Here is a 22189-nt window from a genome sequence, read left to right on the forward strand (position 1 = left end):
AATCGGGCGGAATTCTAATTTTTTGGCCGAAAAATGCAAAAATTGAGGAACGATCATGGTGGGGCAGTGACTATGGTTCCTTAGGTTGTATTTAATGGCCCGAAAATTTTTTAGACGTTCCGAGTCAGGGGGACCGGCCCACTCGGAAGGTGTGACCTATAGCACACGAAAATATGGGAATCGGGCGGAATTCTAGTTTTTTCGCTGAAAAACGCAAACAACTAGGAAAATTCATGGCAGAACGGTGACTATGGTTCCTTAGGTCGTATTTGATGGTCCGGAAAAATTTTAGGCGATCGGGGTCCGGGGGTCCCTACCCATTGGGAAGGCGTGGCAATTATAGCACAGGAAAATATGGGAATCGGACGGAATTCTAGTTTTTTAGCCGAAAAATGCAAACAATGAGGAACGATCATGGCGGGGAGGTGACTATGGTCCTTAGGTCTTATTTGATGGCCCGAATAAAATTTAGATGATCCGAGTCTGGGGGGCCTGGCCCACTCGGAAGGCGTGGGCTATAGCACACGAAAATATGGGAATCCGGCGGAATTCTAGTTTTTTTGCTGGAAATCGCAATAAATGAGGAACGATCATGGCGGGGCAGTTGCTATGGTTCCTTAGGTCGTATTTGATGGCCAGGAAAAATTTTAGGCGATCGGTGTCCGGGGATCCCGGGACCACTTGGAAAGCGTTGTCTATAGCACACAAAAAAATTTGGGAACCGGGCGGATTTCTAGTTTTTTGGCCGAAAAAAGCAAAAGATTAGGAAAGATCATGGCGAGGTGGTGACTATGGTTCCTAAGGTCCTATTTTATGGCCCGAAAAAACTTTAGGCGCTCCGAGTATGGGGGGCTCGGCCCACTCGAAGGCGTGGGCAATAACACACAATAATATGGTAATCGGGCAGAATTCTAGTGTTTTTGCCGAAAAACGCAAAAAATGAAGAACGATCATGGCGGGGCGGTGACTATGGTTCATTAGGTCGTATTTGATGGCTGGAAAATTTTTAGGCGATCGGAGTCCGGGGTTCCCGGGACCACTCGGAAGGCGTGGGCTATAGCAAATGAAGATATGGAATCGCGCGGAATTCTAGGTTTTTTGCCAAAAAACACAAAAACCTAGGAACGATCATGGCGGGGCGGTGACTATGGTTCCTTAGGTCGTATTCGATGGTCCGGAAAAACTTTAGGCAATAGCGGTCCAGCGGTTCCGGGACCACTCGGAAGGCGTGGGCTATAGCACACGAAAATATGAGAATCGCGCGGAATTCTAGTTGTTTGGCCGAAAAATGCAAAAAATGAGGAAGGCATGGAGGGGCGGTTACTATGGTTCCTTAGGTCGTATTTGATAGCCTGAAAAAACATTTAGGCGATCGGGGTCCGGGGGTCCCGGGACCACTTGGAAGGCGTGGGCTATAACACACAAAAATATTGGAATCGAGCGGAATTCTAGTTTTTTGGCCGAAAAATGCAAAACATGAGGAACAATCATGGCGAGGCAGTGACTATGGTTCCTTTGGTCCTATTTGATGGTCCGAAAAAATTTAGGCGATCCGAGTCCGGGGGCCCGGCCCACTCGGAAGGCGAGGGCAATAGAACACAAACATATGGTAATCCGACGGAATTCTAGTTTTTTCGTCGAAAAATGCAAAAAATGAGGAACGATCATGGCGGGGCAGTGACTATGGTTCCTTAGGTTGTATTTGATGGCTTAAAATATTTTTAGGTGATCCCAGTCTGCGGGTCCATCCCACTCGGAAGGCGTGGGATATAACACACAAAAATATGGGAATCGGGTAGAATTCTAGGTTTTTGGCCGAAAAAACGCAAAAAACTAAGAACGATCATGGTGGGGCCGTGACTATGGTTCCTTAGGTCGTATTTTATGGCCCAGAAAAATTTTAGGCTATCGTTTTCCGGGGGTATGGGATCACTCGGAAGGCATGGGCTATAGCACACGAAAATATGGGAATCGCGCGAAATTCTAGTTGTTTGGCCGAAAAACGCAAAAAATGAGGAACGATCATGGCAGGGCGGTGACTATGGTTCCTTAAATCGTATTTGATGGCCCGGAAAAATAATAGGCGATCAGGGTCCAGGGTTCCCTGGACCAATTGGAAGGCGTGGGCTATAACACACGAAAATAAGCGAATCGGGCGGAATTCTAGTTTTTTCGCCGAAAAATGCCAAAAATGAGGAACGATCATTGCGGGGCGGTGACTATAGTTCCTTAGGTCGTATTTTATGGTACGGAAAAATTTTAGGAGATCGGGGTTCAAGGGTCCCGGGACCACTTGGAAGGCGTGGGTTATAGCACACGAAAATAAGGGAATCGGACAGAATTCTAGTTTTTTCGCCGTAAAATGCATGAAATGAGGACAAACCATGGCGGGGCGGTGACTATTGTTCCTTAGGTCGTATTTGATGGCCCAAAAATTTTTAGGCGATCGGGGTCCGGGAGTCCCGGGTCCACTTGGAAGGCATGGGCTATAACACACGAAAATATGGGAATCGGGCGGAATTCTAGTTTTTTGGCCATAAAATGCAAAAAATGAGGAAAGGTCATGGAGGGGATGTGACTTTGGTTCCTTAGCTCGTATTTGATGGCCCGGAAAAATTTTAGGCGATCCGGCTCCGGGAGGCCCTACACATTGGGAAGGCGTGGGCTATTATAGCACATGAAAATATGGGAATCGTGCGGAATTCTAGTTTTTTGGCCGAAAAGTGTAAAAAATGAGGAACGATCTTGGCGGGGAGGTGACTATGGTTCCTTAGGTCTTATTTGATGGCCCGAAAAAAATTTAGGTGATCCGAGTTCGGGAGGCCCGGCCCACTCGGAAGGCGTGGGCTGTAGCACACGAAAATATGGGAATCGGGCGGAATTCTAGTTTTTTTGCAGAAAAACGCAAAATATGAGGAACGATCAGGGCGGGGCGATGACTATGGTTTCATAGGTCATATTGCATGGCCTTGAAAATTTTTAGGCGATCGTGGTCTGGGGGTCCAGGGACCACTTTGAAGGCTTAAGCTATAGCACACGAAAATATGGGAATTGGACGGAATTCTAATTTTTTGGCCGAAAAATGCAAAAATTGAGGAACGATCATGGCGGGGCGGTGACAATGGTTCCTTAAATCGTATTTGATGGACCGGAAAAATAATAGGCGATCGGGGTCCAGGGTTCCCGGGACCACTTGGAAGGCATGGGCTATAACACACGAAAATATGGGAATCGGGCAGAATTCTAGTTTTTTCGCCGAAAAATGCAAAAAATGAGGAACGATCATTGCGGGGCGGTGACTATGGTTCCTTAGGTCATATTTGATGGTACGGAAAAATTTTAGGAGATCGGGGTTCAAGGGTCCCGGGACCACTTGGAAGGCGTGGGTTATAGCACACGAAAATAAGGGAATCGGGCAGAATTCTAGTTTTTTCGCCGTAAAATGCATGAAATGAGGACCGATCATGGGGGGGCAGTGACTATGGTTTCTTAGTTCATATTTGATGGCCCGATAATTATTAGCCAATCGGGGTTCGGAAGTCCCGGGTCCACTTGGAAGGCAGGGGCTATAACACACGAAAATATGGGAATCGGGCGGAATTCTAGTTTTTTAGCCATAAAATGCAAAAAATGAGGAAAGGTCATGGAGGGGATGTGACTTTGGTTCCTTAGCTCGTATTTGATGGCCCGAAAAATTTTTAGGCGATCCGGCTCCGGAGGGCCCTACACATTGGGAAGGCGTGGGCTATTATAGCACATGAAAATATGGGAATCGTGCGGAATTCTAGTTTTTTGGCCGAAAAATGTAAAACATGAGGAACGATCTTTGCGGGGAGGTGACTATGGTTCCTTAGGTCTTATTTGATGGCCCGAAAAAAATTTAGGTGATCCGAGTTCGGGAGGCCCGGCCCACTCGGAAGGCGTGGGCTGTAACACACGAAAATATGGGAATCGGGCGGAATTCTAGTTTTTTCGCCGAAAAATGCAAAAAATGAGGAATGATCATTGCGGGGCGGTGACTATGGTTCCTTAGGTCGAATTTGATGGTACAGAAAAATTTTAGGAGATCGGGGTTCAAGGGTCCCGAGACCACTTGGAAGGCGTGGGTTATAGCACACGAAAATAAGGGAATCGGGCAGAATTCTAGTTTTTTCGCCGTAAAATGCATGAAATGAGGACCGATCATGGCGGGGCGGTGACTATGTTTTGTTAGGTCGTATTTATTGGCCCAAAAAATTTTAGGCGATCAGGGTCCGAGAGTCCCGGGTCCACTTGGAAGGCATGGGCTATAACACACGAAAATATGGGAATCGGGCGGAATTCTAGTTTTTTCGCCGAAAAATGCAAAAAATGAGGAATGATCATTGCGGGGCGGTGACTATGGTTCCTTAGGTCGAATTTGATGGTACAGAAAAATTTTAGGAGATCGGGGTTCAAGGGTCCCGAGACCACTTGGAATGCGTGGGTTATAGCACACGAAAATAAGGGAATCAGGCAGAATTCTAGTTTTTTCGCCGTAAAATGCATGAAATGAGGACCGATCATGGCGGGGCGGTGACTATGGTTCGTTAGGTCGTATTTGATGGCCCAAAAAATTTTAGGCGATCAGGGTCCGGGAGTCCCGGGTCCACTTGGAAGGCATGGGCTATAACACACGAAAATATGGGAATCAGGCGGAATTCTAGTTTTTTAGCCATAAAATGCAAAAAATAAGGAAAGGTCATGGAGGGGATGTGACTTTGGTTCCTTAGCTCGTATTTGATGGCCCAAAAAAATTTTAGGCGATCCGGCTCCGGAGGGCCCTACACATTGGGAAGGCGTGGGCTATTATAGCACATGAAAATATGGGAATCGTGCGGAATTCTAGTTTTTTGGCAGAAAAATGTAAAACATGAGGAACGATCTTGGCGGGGAGGTGACTATGGTTCCTTAGGTCTTATTTGATGGCCCGAAAAAAATTTAGGTGATCCGAGTTCGGGAGGCCCGGCCCACTCGGAAGGCGTGGGCTGTAACACACGAAAATATGGGAATCGGGCGGAATTCTAGTTTTTTCGCAGAAAAATGCAAAAAATGAGGAATGATCATTGCGGGGCGGTGACTATGGTTCCTTAGGTCATATTTGATGGTACGGAAAAATTTTAGGAGATCGGGGTTCAAGGGTCCCGAGACCACTTGGAAGGCGTGGGTTATAGCACACGAAAATAAGGGAATCGGGCAGAATTCTAGTTTTTTCGCCGTAAAATGTATGAAATGAGGACCGATCATGGCGGGGCAGTGACTATGGTTCGTTAGGTCGTATTTGATGGCCCAAAAAATTTTAGGCGATCAGGGTCCGGGAGTCTCGGGTCCACTTGGAAGGCATGGGCTATAACACACGAATATATGGGAATCAGGCGGAATTCTAGTTTTTTGGCCATAAAATGCAAAAAATGAGGAAAGGTCATGGAGGGGATGTGACTTTGGTTCCTTAGCTCGTATTTGATGGCCCGAAAAAATTTTAGGCGATCCGGCTCCGGGGGGCCCTACACATTGGGAAGGCGTGGGCTATTATAGCACATGAAAATATGGGAATCGTGCGGAATTCTAGTTTTTTGGCCGAAAAGTGTAAAAAATGAGGAACGATCTTGGCGGGGAGGTGACTATGGTTCCTTAGGTCTTATTTGATGGCCCGAAAAAATTTAGGTGATCCGAGTTCGGGAGGCCCGGCCCACTCGGAAGGCGTGGGCTGTAGCACACGAAAATATGGGAATCGGGCGGAATTCTAGTTTTTTTGCAGAAAAACGCAAAATATGAGGAACGATCAGGGCGGGGCGATGACTATGGTTTCATAGGTCATATTGCATGGCCTTGAAAATTTTTAGGCGATCGTGGTCTGGGGGTCCAGGGACCACTTTGAAGGCTTAAGCTATAGCACACGAAAATATGGGAATTGGACGGAATTCTAATTTTTTGGCCGAACAATGCAAAAATTGAGGAACGATCATGGCGGGGCGGTGACAATGGTTCCTTAAATCGTATTTGATGGACCGGAAAAATAATAGGCGATCGGGGTCCAGGGTTCCCGGGACCACTTGGAAGGCATGGGCTATAACACACGAAAATATGGGAATCGGGCAGAATTCTAGTTTTTTCGCCGAAAAATGCAAAAAATGAGGAACGATCATTGCGGGGCGGTGACTATGGTTCCTTAGGTCGTATTTGATAGTACGGAAAAATTTTAGGAGATCGGGGTTCAAGGGTCCCGGGACCACTTGGATGGCGTGGGTTATAGCACACGAACATAAGGGAATCGGGCAGAATTCTAGTTTTTTTGCCGTAAAATGCATGAAATGAGGACCGATCATGGCAGGGCGGTGACTATGGTTCCTTAGGTCATATTTGATGGCCCAAATTTTTTTAGGCGATCGGGGTCCGGGAGTCCCGGGTCCACTTGGAAGGCATGGGCTATAACACACGAAAATATGGGAATCGGGAGGAATTCTAGTTTTTTGGCCATAAAATGCAAAAAATGAGGAAAGGTCATGGAGCGGATGTGACTTTGGTTCCTTAGCTCGTATTTGATGGCCCGAAAAAATTTTAGGCGATCCGGCTCCGGGGGCCCTACACATTGGGAAGGCGTGGGCTATTATAGCACATGAAAATATGGGAATCGTGCGGAATTCTAGTTTTTTGGCCGAAAAATGTAAAAAATGAGGAACAATCTTGGCGGGGAGGTGACTATGGTTCCTTAGGTCTTATTTGATGGCCCGAAAAAAATTTAGGTGATCCGAGTTCGGGAGGCTCGGCCCACTCGGAAGGCGTAGGCTGTAGCACACGAAAATATGGGAATCGGGGGGAATTCTAGTTTTTTGGCCGAAAAACGGAAAATATGAGGAACGATCAGGGCGAGGCGATGACTATGGTTTCTTAGGTCATATTTGATGGCCTTGAAATTTTTTAGGCGATCGTGGTCTGGGGGTCCTGGGACCACTTTGAAGGCCTAAGCTATAGCACACGAAAATATGGGAATCGCGCGGAATTCTAGTTTTTTGGCCGAAAAACGCAAAAAATGAGGAACGATCATGGCAGGGCGGTGACAATGGTTCCTTAAATCGTATTTGATGGCCCAGAAAAATAATAGGCGATCGGGGTCCAGGGTTCCCGGGACCACTTGGAAGGCATGGGCTATAACACACGAAAATATGGGAGTCGGGCAGAATTCTAGTTTTTTCGCCGAAAAATGCAAAAAATGAGGAACGATCATTGCGGGGCGGTGACTATGGTTCCTTAGGTCATATTTGATGGTACGGAAAATTTTTAGGAGATCGGGGTTCAAGGGTCCCGGGACCACTTGGAAGGCGTGGGTTATAGCACACGAAAATAAGGGAATCGGGCAGAATTCTAGTTTTTTCGCCGTAAAATGCATGAAATGAGGACCGATCATGGGGGGGCAGTGACTATGGTTATGGTTTCTTAGTTCGTATTTGATGGCCCAAAAATTATTAGCCAATCGGGGTTCGGGAGTCCCGGGTCCACTTGGAAGGCAGGGGCTATAACACACGAAAATATGGGAATCGGGCGGAATTCTAGTTTTTTAGCCATAAAATGCAAAAAATGAGGAAAGGTCATGGAGGGGATGTGACTTTGGTTCCTTAGCTCGTATTTGATGGCCCGAAAAAATTTTAGGCGATCCGGCTCCGGAGGGCCCTACACATTGGGAAGGCGTGGGCTATTATAGCACATGAAAATATGGGAATCGTGCGGAATTCTAGTTTTTTGGCCGAAAAATGTAAAACATGAGGAACGATCTTTGCGGGGAGGTGACTATGGTTCCTTAGGTCTTATTTGATGGCCCGAAAAAAATTTAGGTGATCCGAGTTCGGGAGGCCCGGCCCACTCGGAAGGCGTGGGCTGTAACACACGAAAATATGGGAATCGGGCGGAATTCTAGTTTTTTCGCCGAAAAATGCAAAAAATGAGGAATGATCATTGCGGGGCGGTGACTATGGTTCCTTAGGTCGAATTTGATGGTACAGAAAAATTTTAGGAGATCGGGGTTCAAGGGTCCCGAGACCACTTGGAAGGCGTGGGTTATAGCACACGAAAATAAGGGAATCGGGCAGAATTCTAGTTTTTTCGCCGTAAAATGCATGAAATGAGGACCGATCATGGCGGGGCGGTGACTATGGTTTGTTAGGTCGTATTTGATGGCCCAAAAATTTTTAGGCGATCAGGGTCCGGGAGTCCCGGGTCCACTTGGAAGGCATGGGCTATAACACACGAAAATATGGGAATCGGGCGGAATTCTAGTTTTTTCGCCGAAAAATGCAAAAAATGAGGAATGATCATTGCGGGGCGGTTACTATGGTTCCTTAGGTCGAATTTGATGGTACAGAAAAATTTTAGGAGATCGGGGTTCAAGGGTCCCGAGACCACTTGGAAGGCGTGGGTTATAACACACGAAAATAAGGGAATCAGGCAGAATTCTAGTTTTTTCGCCGTAAAATGCATGAAATGAGGACCGATCATGGCGGGGCGGTGACTATGGTTCGTTAGGTCATATTTGATGGCCCAAAAAATTTTAGGCGATCAGGGTCCGGGAGTCCCGGGTCCACTTGGAAGGCATGGGCTATAACACACGAAAATATGGGAATCGGGCGGAATTCTAGTTTTTTAGCCATAAAATGCAAAAAATGAGGAAAGGTCATGGAGGGGATGTGACTTTGGTTCCTTAGCTCGTATTTGATGGCCCGAAAAAATTTTAGGCGATCCGGCTCCGGAGGGCCCTACACATTGGGAAGGCGTGGGCTATTATAGCACATGAAAATATGGGAATCGTGCGGAATTCTAGTTTTTTGGCCGAAAAATGTAAAACATGAGGAACGATCTTGGCGGGGAGGTGACTATGCTTCCTTAGGTCTTATTTGATGGCCCGAAAAAAATTTAGGTGATCCGAGTTCGGGAGGCCCGGCCCACTCGGAAGGCGTGGGCTGTAACACACGAAAATATGGGAATCGGGCGGAATTCTAGTTTTTCGCCGAAAAATGCAAAATATGAGGAATGATCATTGCGGGGCGGTGACTATGGTTCCTTAGGTCGTATTTGATGGTATGGAAAAATTATAGGAGATCGGGGTTCAAGGGTCCCGAGACCACTTGGAAGGCGTGGGTTATAGCACACGAAAATAAGGGAATCGGGCAGAATTCTAGTTTTTTCGCCGTAAAATGCATGAAATGAGGACCGATCATGGCGGGGCGGTGACTATGGTTTGTTAGGTCATATTTGATGGCCCAAAAAATTTTAGGCGATCAGGGTCCGGGAGTCTCGGGTCCACTTGGAAGGCATGGGCTATAACACACGAATATATGGGAATCAGGCGGAATTCTAGTTTTTTGGCCATAAAATGCAAAAAATGAGGAAAGGTCATGGAGGGGATGTGACTTTGGTTCCTTAGCTCGTATTTGATGGCCCGAAAAAATTTTAGGCGATCCGGCTCCGGGGGGCCCTACACATTGGGAAGGCGTGGGCTATTATAGCACATGAAAATATGGGAATCGTGCGGAATTCTAGTTTTTTGGCCGAAAAGTGTAAAAAATGAGGAACGATCTTGGCGGGGAGGTGACTATGGTTCCTTAGGTCTTATTTGATGGCCCGAAAAAAATTTAGGTGATCCGAGTTCGGGAGGCCCGGCCCACTCGGAAGGCGTGGGCTGTAGCACACGAAAATATGGGAATCGGGCGGAATTCTAGTTTTTTTGCAGAAAAACGCAAAATATGAGGAACGATCAGGGCGGGGCGATGACTATGGTTTCATAGGTCATATTGCATGGCCTTGAAAATTTTTAGGCGATCGTGGTCTGGGGGTCCAGGGACCACTTTGAAGGCTTAAGCTATAGCACACGAAAATATGGGAATTGGACGGAATTCTAATTTTTTGGCCGAAAAATGCAAAAATTGAGGAACGATCATGGCGGGGCGGTGACAATGGTTCCTTAAATCGTATTTGATGGACCGGAAAAATAATAGGCGATCGGGGTCCAGGGTTCCCGGGACCACTTGGAAGGCATGGGCTATAACACACGAAAATATGGGAATCGGGCAGAATTCTAGTTTTTTCGCCGAAAAATGCAAAAAATGAGGAACGATCATTGCGGGGCGGTGACTATGGTTCCTTAGGTCATATTTGATGGTACGGAAAAATTTTAGGAGATCGGGGTTCAAGGGTCCCGGGACCACTTGGAAGGCGTGGGTTATAGCACACGAAAATAAGGGAATCGGGCAGAATTCTAGTTTTTTCGCCGTAAAATGCATGAAATGAGGACCGATCATGGGGGGGCAGTGACTATGGTTTCTTAGTTCATATTTGATGGCCCGATAATTATTAGCCAATCGGGGTTCGGAAGTCCCGGGTCCACTTGGAAGGCAGGGGCTATAACACACGAAAATATGGGAATCGGGCGGAATTCTAGTTTTTTAGCCATAAAATGCAAAAAATGAGGAAAGGTCATGGAGGGGATGTGACTTTGGTTCCTTAGCTCGTATTTGATGGCCCGAAAAATTTTTAGGCGATCCGGCTCCGGAGGGCCCTACACATTGGGAAGGCGTGGGCTATTATAGCACATGAAAATATGGGAATCGTGCGGAATTCTAGTTTTTTGGCCGAAAAATGTAAAACATGAGGAACGATCTTTGCGGGGAGGTGACTATGGTTCCTTAGGTCTTATTTGATGGCCCGAAAAAAATTTAGGTGATCCGAGTTCGGGAGGCCCGGCCCACTCGGAAGGCGTGGGCTGTAACACACGAAAATATGGGAATCGGGCGGAATTCTAGTTTTTTCGCCGAAAAATGCAAAAAATGAGGAATGATCATTGCGGGGCGGTGACTATGGTTCCTTAGGTCGAATTTGATGGTACAGAAAAATTTTAGGAGATCGGGGTTCAAGGGTCCCGAGACCACTTGGAAGGCGTGGGTTATAGCACACGAAAATAAGGGAATCGGGCAGAATTCTAGTTTTTTCGCCGTAAAATGCATGAAATGAGGACCGATCATGGCGGGGCGGTGACTATGTTTTGTTAGGTCGTATTTATTGGCCCAAAAAATTTTAGGCGATCAGGGTCCGGGAGTCCCGGGTCCACTTGGAAGGCATGGGCTATAACACACGAAAATATGGGAATCGGGCGGAATTCTAGTTTTTTCGCCGAAAAATGCAAAAAATGAGGAATGATCATTGCGGGGCGGTGACTATGGTTCCTTAGGTCGAATTTGATGGTACAGAAAAATTTTAGGAGATCGGGGTTCAAGGGTCCCGAGACCACTTGGAAGGCGTGGGTTATAGCACACGAAAATAAGGGAATCAGGCAGAATTCTAGTTTTTTCGCCGTAAAATGCATGAAATGAGGACCGATCATGGCGGGGCGGTGACTATGGTTCGTTAGGTCGTATTTGATGGCCCAAAAAATTTTAGGCGATCAGGGTCCGGGAGTCCCGGGTCCACTTGGAAGGCATGGGCTATAACACACGAAAATATGGGAATCAGACGGAATTCTAGTTTTTTAGCCATAAAATGCAAAAAATAAGGAAAGGTCATGGAGGGGATGTGACTTTGGTTCCTTAGCTCGTATTTGATGGCCCAAAAAAATTTTAGGCGATCCGGCTCCGGAGGGCCCTACACATTGGGAAGGCGTGGGCTATTATAGCACATGAAAATATGGGAATCGTGCGGAATTCTAGTTTTTTGGCAGAAAAATGTAAAACATGAGGAACGATCTTGGCGGGGAGGTGACTATGGTTCCTTAGGTCTTATTTGATGGCCCGAAAAAAATTTAGGTGATCCGAGTTCGGGAGGCCCGGCCCACTCGGAAGGCGTGGGCTGTAACACACGAAAATATGGGAATCGGGCGGAATTCTAGTTTTTTCGCAGAAAAATGCAAAAAATGAGGAATGATCATTGCGGGGCGGTGACTATGGTTCCTTAGGTCATATTTGATGGTACGGAAAAATTTTAGGAGATCGGGGTTCAAGGGTCCCGAGACCACTTGGAAGGCGTGGGTTATAGCACACGAAAATAAGGGAATCGGGCAGAATTCTAGTTTTTTCGCCGTAAAATGTATGAAATGAGGACCGATCATGGCGGGGCAGTGACTATGGTTCGTTAGGTCGTATTTGATGGCCCAAAAAATTTTAGGCGATCAGGGTCCGGGAGTCCCGGGTCCACTTGGAAGGCATGGGCTATAACACACGAATATATGGGAATCGGGCGGAATTCTAGTTTTTTGGCCATAAAATGCAAAAAATGATGAAAGGTCATGGAGGGGATGTGACTTTGGTTCCTTAGCTCGTATTTGATGGCCCGAAAAAATTTTAGGCGATCCGGCTCCGGGGGGCCCTACACATTGGGAAGGCGTGGGCTATTATAGCACATGAAAATATGGGAATCGTGCGGAATTCTAGTTTTTTGGCCGAAAAGTGTAAAAAATGAGGAACGATCTTGGCGGGGAGGTGACTATGGTTCCTTAGGTCTTATTTGATGGCCCGAAAAAAATTTAGGTGATCCGAGTTCGGGAGTCCCGGCCCACTCGGAAGGCGTGGGCTGTAGCACACGAAAATATGGGAATCGGGCGGAATTCTAATTTTTTTGCAGTCTTACTCATGAGCCCTCGAGAGCTCTGTCCTCGATCATTTCTTCTATCAATTCGAACGGGGTTGCGTCCAGACCCTTTGTTTCTTCGATCTCCACCGTATGGCTGATATCGATCTCTGTTTGATCGTGGTTCCCGGTCAATATCCCTTTTAACTCTGTCGATGGTCCTGTTTGGATAAACAGACCCGGAAGGAGTCCCCAACTAGTCATCCTCGACCCTAATATTTGACTGGTATCGATTATGCACATCGGCCCAGGTTATAGCTGGATATTCGATCAAGTTCTGCTTCAACTATTGTGAGGCTGCCGAACTTCGTATGTTTAGGCCTTGAGTGAAAGCCTGAATGACCCAATCATCGACGACCGGGGGCAGATCCATATGCTCCATTTGGAACCGAGATACGAACTCATCTCGTTGTCTTTCTGTTTTACTTTAAAGAGGTCCGACTTTCTAGCCTCGACCTTTATTGCTCCGGCGTGCGCTTTGACGAAGGAATCGGCGAGCAAGGCAAAAGAATCAATAGAGTTAGGTGGTAAATTATGGTACCATATCATCACCCCCTTTGATAAAATTTCTCCGAATTTCTTCAGCAGTGTGGATTCAATCTCATCGTCCTCTAGATCGTTCCCCTTTATTGTGCATGTGTAAGAAGTGACATGCTCGTTGGGGTCGGTAGTTCCATTATACTTGGAAATTTCTGGCATACGGAATTTCTTCGGAATGGTCTTAGGATCCGCGCTCGGGGGGAAGGGCATTTGTACGAACTTCTTTAAATCCAAACCTTTCAAAATCGGTTGTGCTCCCAAAATTTAATCAACTCGAGAGTTATATGTTTTCACTTTTTTGTCATTCGCTTCAATCTTCTTCTCCCCCGATTCAATTCGCTTTGTCAGCTCCTCGAACATTTTCAAGATAGCGGGGTCGGTTCCTGACTCATTCATATTTGACCTCCCTGACACTAGTTCGGCCCTGTGAACAATTTCCTGTGATGGCTCGGGTTCGACCCTACTCGGTGCGTGGTTTTGATTTTGAAGTTGTGGTATTGCAGCTTGTTGAGCCTGCAGCATTTTGAATATTATTCGAAGGCTGATTCCGCCTTCTTCGCCACCCTGTGCGTTCTGATCGGCTGATCAAACGTCTCTGCGGATGCTATTTTCGGGGTCGACGCCTAGATTTGCATTCAGGGAAACATGGGAACTGACGTCGATGGGGTCTACAACTGGTACTCCCTCGAGGTCAACTGGAAGCTCTTCGTTTCCTGGGCGGCTACGTTGTCGTTTTCACCATGAAAACCAAGGCCGTTGTCGATGTGTGTAGGTACTGCTTGAGAGTTCGACATGCTGATCCTGGAATCAAAAATGCTTACAAGAACAAGTGTAAAGCAGTGTGTGTTATGAAAATTAGCACCAGGCAATCACTATTATCATTAGCCCCACGGTGGGCGCCAAACTGTTTACCCTAAAAACGAATAACAATTGAATTTATATGTGATTTTAAGGACACGTGATTTTACTTGGCACAAACTGAGAAAATATGCAAATTGATATTGAAATTGACTGTAAAGAAAAATAAAAGCAAACCAAATGAGATGTGTAGCTTTGGCGTTTCTAAGTTACCCTCGAACCAAATGAAATAGCAAATGAGATATGAGCTGAGTAACAGAGTATTGAGAACCTAAAGAAAAGAATAGTATATTGCTTTGTATTGCGTGAATATCCTCTCTTTACAAATTATTAGATCCCCTTTATATAGTAGGGGAATCCTACTTATGGTACAATTCTAAATATAGTAAGAATTCCCATATTTGGCTAATTAATCTCTCCTTGATTTGTGCCGTGATTTCCATCGAGATTCTCCCCCTAATTGCGGCTATAACGACTTTTTTGTGTCTTGGCTCGATCTTGATCCTCGCTGATCTCGATCTTGGCCGATCTCAATCTTGATCGATCTCTGGGTGTTCGAGTCTCGATCTTGATCGGTCTCTGGGTCTCGAGCTCAACAACATATACTTCGCACCATGGCTCGATATTACAATAATGAACCTTGGACTATCATGTTCCAATCTCGATTAATCATACGAAGGGCAAAACTCGGTTTTGACCGTATACAAACTCCACATAAATTAAAGATATATTAGATGAATCATCACTAATCATGTTTCTCTGTTTAAATTCACCACAAGCCAATATTAAGCTAAAAAGTATTATAATTATTTGTTTCACTAACAAAACAATGGCACGATCCAATTTTTCCTCCGTTGGGTATCGTGATGGCACCTAGTCTTAGGGACTAGGTAAGCCTAACATTTATTGAGTAACAACAATAACAAAGGAAATCTAACAGTATCGATATAGTAATCTTTACAAAATTTACATATTCCCAAAATCAGTGGTACAAGTCATAAGCTCTACAGAGTTTACTACAACTATTCGGAAGTAAGTAAAAACAGTGTAAATACAAAATAGGAAGGTGACTCCGAAGCCTGCGAACGCAGCGGCAGGTTTACCATTGAGCCTCTTCAGCAAGGATCCGCACAGCTACTAACGACCGACACCTGGATCTGCACAAAATATGCAAAAGTGTAGTATGAGCATACCACAGCGGTGCCCAGTAAGTATCAAGACTAACCTCGGTGAAGTAGTGACGAGGACTAGTCAAGACACCCACTAGTCTAATAAACTGAACAAGCATAAGTATAGGGATGACAGAACATGACATCTATCTAAGGACCCCGCAATATGGCTAACAACACAGCAACTGCAATAAGGAAAAACAGCAAGTAACAGCGGAACACCAAAATAAGACACAAAAGAATGAACGGAAACACAACCCAAATCCGAAAATCACAATACAGTAAAGGCAAATAGTAACGCAGCAACTGCAATAGTTTTCACATCATGTCTCAGCCAACAAACCCCAATAAATTAGTCAAATCTTTCAAGTATAAACTTACACCCGTAAGTTTTTAAATTGAGGTCTTTAGAATATAATCATTTCCAATAAGAAATTATTTTTGAAATATACTCCCTTCAAATAAATATCTTTCAAACATAGTTCTTTCAAGATAAAAACCTTTCAAATATAAACTTTTCAAATAATTAGCCTTCAAACATAGCTCTTTCAAGATAAATACTTTTCAAGTATAACCCTTTCAAATAAATATCCTTCAAACATAGTTCCTTCAAGATAAATACTTTTTAAATATAAACTTTTCAAGTAATATCCTTCCCGGACTCGGATCATCTAAATTTTATTTGGGCCATCAAATAAGACCTAAGGACCATAGTCACCTCCCCGCCATGATCGTTCCTCATTGTTTGCATTTTTCGGCTAAAAAACTAGAATTCCGTCCGATTCCCATATTTTCCTGTGCTATAATTGCCCACGCCTTCCAATGGGTAGGGACCCCCGGACCCCGATCGCCTAAAATTTTTCCGGACCATCAAATACGACCTAAGGAACCATAGTCACCGTTCCGCCATGAACTTTCCTAGTTGTTTGCGTTTTTCAGCGAAATAACTAGAATTCCGCCCGATTCCCATATTTTCGTGTGCTATAGCTCACACCTTCTGAGTGGGCCGGTCCCCCCTGACTTGGAATGTCTAATATTTTTTTGGGCCATTAAATACGACCTAAGGAACCATAGTCACCGCCCCGCCATGATCGTTCCTCAATTTTTGCATTTTTCGGCCAAAAAATTAGAATTCCGTCCAATTCCCATATTTTCGTGTGCTATAGCTTAAGCCTTCAAAGTGGTCCCTGGACCCCCAGACCACGATCGCCTAAAAATTTTCAAGGCCATGAAATATGACCTAAGAAACCATAGTCATCGCCCCGCCCTGATCTGGCCCACTCGTAAGGCGTGGGCTATAGCACATGAAAATATGGGAATCGGGCGAAATTCTAGTTTTTTTGTCGGAAATCGCAATAAATGAAGAACGATCATGGCGGGGCAGTTACTATGGTTCCTTAGGTCGTATTTGATGGCCCTGAAAAATTTTAGGCGATCGGTGTCTGGGGATCCCGGGACCACTTGGAAAGCGTTGTCTATAGCACACAAAAATATGGGAACCGGGCGGATTTCTAGTTTTTGGCTGAAAAATGCGAAAAATTAGGAAAGATCATGGCGAGGTGGTGACTATGGTTCCTAAGGTCCTATTTTATGGCCCGAAAAAACTTTAGGCGATCCGAGTACGGGGGGCTCGGCCCACTCGAAGGCGTGGGCAATAGCACACAATAATATGGTAATCGGGCGGAATTCTAGTGTTTTGGCCGAAAAACGCAAAAAATGAAGAACGATCATGGCGGGGCGGTGACTATGGTTCCTTAGGTCGTATTTGATGGCTGGAAAATTTTTAGGCGATCGGGGTCCGGGGTTCCCGGGACCACTCGGAAGGCGTGGGCTATAGCAAATGAAGATATGGAATCGCGCGGAATTCTAGGTTTTTCTCCAAAAAACACAAAAACCCAGGAACGATCATGGCGGGGTGGTGACTATGGTTCCTTAGGTCATATTTGATGGTCCGAAAAAACTTTAGGCAATAGGGGTCCGGCGGTTCCGGGACCACTCGGAAGGCATGGGCTATAGCACACGAAAATATGAGAATCGCGCGGAATTCTAGTTGTTTGGCCGAAAAATCCAAAAAATGAGGAAGGATCATGGAGGGGCGGTTACTATGGTTCCTTAGGTCGTATTTGATAGCCTGGAAAAAAATTTAGGCGATCGGGGTCCGGGGGTCCCGGGACAACTTGGAAGGCGTGGGCTATAGCACACAAAAATATTGGAATCGAGCGGAATTCTAGTTTTTTGGCCGACAAATGCAAACACATGAGGAACAATCATGGCGAGGCGGTGACTATGGTTCCTTTGGTCCTATTTGATGGTCCAAAAAAATTTAGGCGATCCGAGTCCGGGGGCCCCGGCCCACTCGGAAGGCGACGGCAATAGAACACTAACATATGGTAATCCGACGAAATTCTAGTTTTTTCGTCGAAAAATGCAAAAAATGAGGAACGATCATGGCGGGGCAGTGACTATGGTTCCTAAGGTTGCATTTGATGGCCCGAAATTTTTTTAGGTGATCCGAGTCCGTGGGGCCGGCCCACTCGGAAGGCGTGGGATATAACACACGAAAATATGGGAATCGGGCGGAATTCTAGGTTTTTGGCCGAAAAATGCAAAAACCTAAGAACGATCATGGTGGGGCCGTGACTATGGTTCCTTAGGTCGTATTTTATGGCCCGAAAAAATTTTAAGCTATCGGGGTCCAGGGGTCTGGGACCACTCAGAAGGCATGGGCTATTAGCACACGAAAATATGGAAATCGCGTGGAATTCTAGTTTTTTGGCCGAAAAACGCAAAAAAATTAGGAACGATCATGGCAGGGCAGTGACTATGCTTCCTTAAATCGTATTTGATGGCCCTAAAAAATAATAGGCGATCGGGGTCCAGGGTTCCCGGGACCACTTGGATGGCGTGGGCAATAACACACGAAAATATGGGAATCGGGCGGAATTCTAGTTTTTTCGCCGAAAAATGCAAAAAAATGAGGAACGATCATTGCGGGGCGGTGACTATGGTTCCTTAGGTCGTATTTGATGGTACGGAAAATTTTTAGGAGATCGGGGTTCAAGGGTCCCGGGACCACTTCGAAGGCGTGGGTTATAGCACACGAAAATAAGGGAATCGGGCAGAATTCTAGTTCTTTCACCGTAAAATGCATGAAATGAGGACCGATCATGGCGGGGCGGTGACTATGGTTCCTTAGGTCGTATTTGATGGCCCAAAAAATTTTAGGCGATCAGGGTCCGGGAGTTCCGGGTCCACTTGGAAGGCATGGGCTATAACACACGAAAATATGGGAATCGGGCGGAATTCTAATATTTTGGCCATAAAATGCAAAAAATGAGGAAAGGTCATGGATGGGATGTGACTTTGGTTCCTTAGCTCGTATTTGATGGCCCGGAAAAATTTTAGGCGATCCGGCTCCGGGGGGCCCTACACATTGGGAAGGCGTGGGCTATTATAGCACATGAAAATATGGGAATCGTGCGGAATTCTAGTTTTTTGGCCGAAAAATGTAAAAAATGAGGAACGATCTTGGCGGGGAGGTGACTATGGTTCCTTAGGTCTTATTTGATGGCCCGAAAAAATTTAGGTGATCCGAGTTCGGGAGGCCCGGCCCACTCGGAAGGCGTGGGCTGTAGCACACGAAAATATGGGAATCGGGCGGAATTCTAGTTTTTTGCCGAAAAACACAAAATATGAGGAATGATCAGGGCGGGGCGATGACTATGGTTTCTTAGGTCATATTTGATGGCCTTGAAAATTTTTAGGCGATCGTGGTCTGGGGGTCCTGGGACCACTTTGAAGGCCTAAGCTATAGCACACGAAAATATGGGAATCGGGCGGAATTCTAATTTTTTGGCCGAAAAATGCAAAAATTGAGGAACGATCATGGCGGGGCGGTGATTATGGTTCCTTAGGTCGTATTTAATGGCCCGAAAATTTTTTAGACGTTCCGAGTCAACGGGACCGGCCCACTCAGAAGGTGTGAGCTATAGCACACGAAAATATGGGAATCGGGCGGAATTCTAGTTTTTTCGCTGAAAAACGCAAACAACTAGGAAAATTCATGGCGGAACGGTGACTATGGTTCCTTAGGTCATTTTTGATGGTCCGGAAAAATTTTAGGCGATCGGGGTCCAGGGGTCCCTACCCATTGGGAAGGCGTGGGCAATTATAGCACAGGAAAATATGGGAATCGGACGGAATTCTAGTTTTTTAGCCGAAAAATGCAAACAATGAGGAACGATCATGGCGGGGTGGTGACTATGCTCCTTAGGTCTTATTTGATGGCCCGAATAAAATTTATATGATCCGAGTCCGGGGGCCTGGCCCACTCGGAAGGCGTGGGCTATAGCACACGAAAATATGGGAATCGGGCAGAATTCTAGTTTTTTTGCTGGAAATCGCAATAAATGAGGAACGATCATGGCGGGGCAGTTACTATGGTTCCTTAGGTCGTATTTGATGGCCTGGAATAATTTTAGGCGATCGGTGTCTGGGGATCCCGGGACCACTTGGAAAGCGTTGTCTATAGCACACAAAAATATGGGAACCGGGCGGATTTCTAGTTTTTGGCTGAAAAATGCGAAAAATTAGGAAAGATCATGGCGAGGTGGTGACTATGGTTCCTAAGGTCCTATTTTATGGCCCGAAAAAACTTTAGGCGATCCGAGTACGGGGGGCCCGGGTCCACTTGGAAGGCATGGACTATAACACACGAAAATATGGGAATCGGGCGGAATTCTAATATTTTCGCCGAAAAATGCAAAAAATGAGGAACGATCATTGCGGGGCGGTGACTATGGTTCCTTAGGTCGTATTTGATGGTACGGAAAAATTTTAGGTGATCGGGGTCCGGGGGTCCCTACCCATTGGGAAGGCGTGGGCAATTATAGCACAGGAAAATATGGGAATCGGACGGAATTCTAGTTTTTTAGCCGAAAAATGCAAATAATGAGGAACGATCATGGCGGGGAGGTGACTATGGTCCTTAGGTCTTATTTGATGGCCCGAATAAAATTTAGATGATCCGAGTCCGGGGGGCCTGGCCCACTCGGAAGGCGTGGGCTATAGCACACGAAAATATGGGAATAGGGCGGAATTCTAGTTTTTTTGCCGGAAATCGCAATAAATGAGGAACGATCATGGCGGGGCAGTTACTATGGTTCCTTAGTTCGTATTTGATGGCCCGGAAAAATTTTAGGCGATCGGTGTCCGGGGATCCCGGGACCACTTGGAAAGCGTTGTCTATAGCACACAAAAATATGGGAACCGGGCGGATTTTTAGTTTTTGGCCGAAAAGTGCGAAAAATTAGGAAAGATCATGGCGAGGTCGTGACTATGGTTCCTAAGGTCCTATTTTATGGTCCGAAAAAACTTTAGGCGATCCGAGTACGGGGGCTCGGCCCACTCGAAGGCGTGGGCAATAGCACACAATAATATGGTAATCGGGCGGAATTCTAGTGTTTTGGCCGAAAAATGCAAAAAATGAAGAACGATCATGGCGGGGCGGTGACTATGGTTCCTTAGGTCGTATTTGATGGCTGGAAAATTTTTAGGCGATCGGGGTCCGGGGTTCCCGGGACCACTCGGAAGGCGTGGGCTATAGCAAATGAAGATATGGAATCGCACGGAATTCTAGGTTTTTTGCCAAAAAACACAAAAACCTAGGAACGATCATGGCGGGGCGGTGACTATGGTTCCTTAGGTCGTATTTGATGGTCCGGAAAAACTTTAGGCAATAGGGGTCCGGCGGTTCCGGGACCACTCGGAAGGCGTGGGCTACAACACACGAAAATATGAGAATCGCGCGGAATTCTAGTTGTTTGGCCGAAAAATGCAAAAAATGAGAAAGGATCATGGAGGGGCGGTTACTATGGTTCCTTAGGTCGTATTTGATAGCCTGGAAAAAAATTTAGGCGATCGAGGTCCGGGGGTCCCGGGACCACTTGGAAGGCGTGGGCTATAGCACACAAAAATATTGGAATCGAGCGGAATTCTAGTTTTTTGGCCGAAAAATGCAAAACATGAGGAACAATCATGGCGAGGCGGTGACTATGGTTCCTTTGGTCCTATTTGATGGTCCGAAAAAATTTAGGCGATCCGAGTCCGGGGGCCCGGCCCACTCGGAAGGCGAGGGCAATAGAACACAAACATATGGTAATCCGACGGAATTCTAGTTTTTTCGTCGAAAAATGCAAAAAATGAGGAACGATCATGGCGGGGCAGTGACTATGGTTCCTTAGATTGTATTTGATGGCCCGAAATATTTTTAGGTGATCCGAGTCTGCGGGGGCCGGCCCACTCGGAAGGCGTGGGATATAACACACAAAAATATGGGAATCAGGCGGAATTCTAGGTTTTTGGCCAAAAAACGCAAAAAACTAAGAACGATCATGGTGGGGCCGTGACTATTGTTCCTTAGGTCGTATTTTATGTCCCTGAAAATTTTTAGGCTATCGGGGTCCGGGGGTCTGGGACCACTCGGAAGTCATGGGCTATAGCACACGAAAATATGGGAATCGCGCGGAATTCTAGTTTTTTGGCCGAAAAACACAAAAAATGAGGAACGATTATGGCAGGGCGGTGACTATGGTTCCTTAAATCGTATTTGATGGCCCGGAAAAATAATAGGCGATCGAGGTCCAGGGTTCCCGGGACCACTTGGAAGGCGTGGGCTATAACACACAAAAATATGGGAATCGGGCGGAATTCTAGTTTTTTCGCCGAAAAATGCAAAAAATGAGGAACGATCATTGCGGGGCGTTGACTATGGTTACTTAGGTCGTATTTGATGGCCCAAAAATTTTTAGGCGATCGGGGTCCGGGAGTCCCGGGTCCACTTGGAAGGCATGGACTATAACACACGAAAATATGGGAATCGGGCGGAATTCTAATATTTTCGCCGAAAAATGCAAAAAATGAGGAACGATCATTGCGGGGCGGTGACTATGGTTCCTTAGGTCGTATTTGATGGTACGGAAAAATTTTAGGAGATCGGG

Source organism: Nicotiana tomentosiformis, chromosome 1 (genome assembly GCF_000390325.3).
Source record: "Nicotiana tomentosiformis chromosome 1, ASM39032v3, whole genome shotgun sequence".
Lineage (NCBI taxonomy): Eukaryota > Viridiplantae > Streptophyta > Magnoliopsida > Solanales > Solanaceae > Nicotiana > Nicotiana tomentosiformis.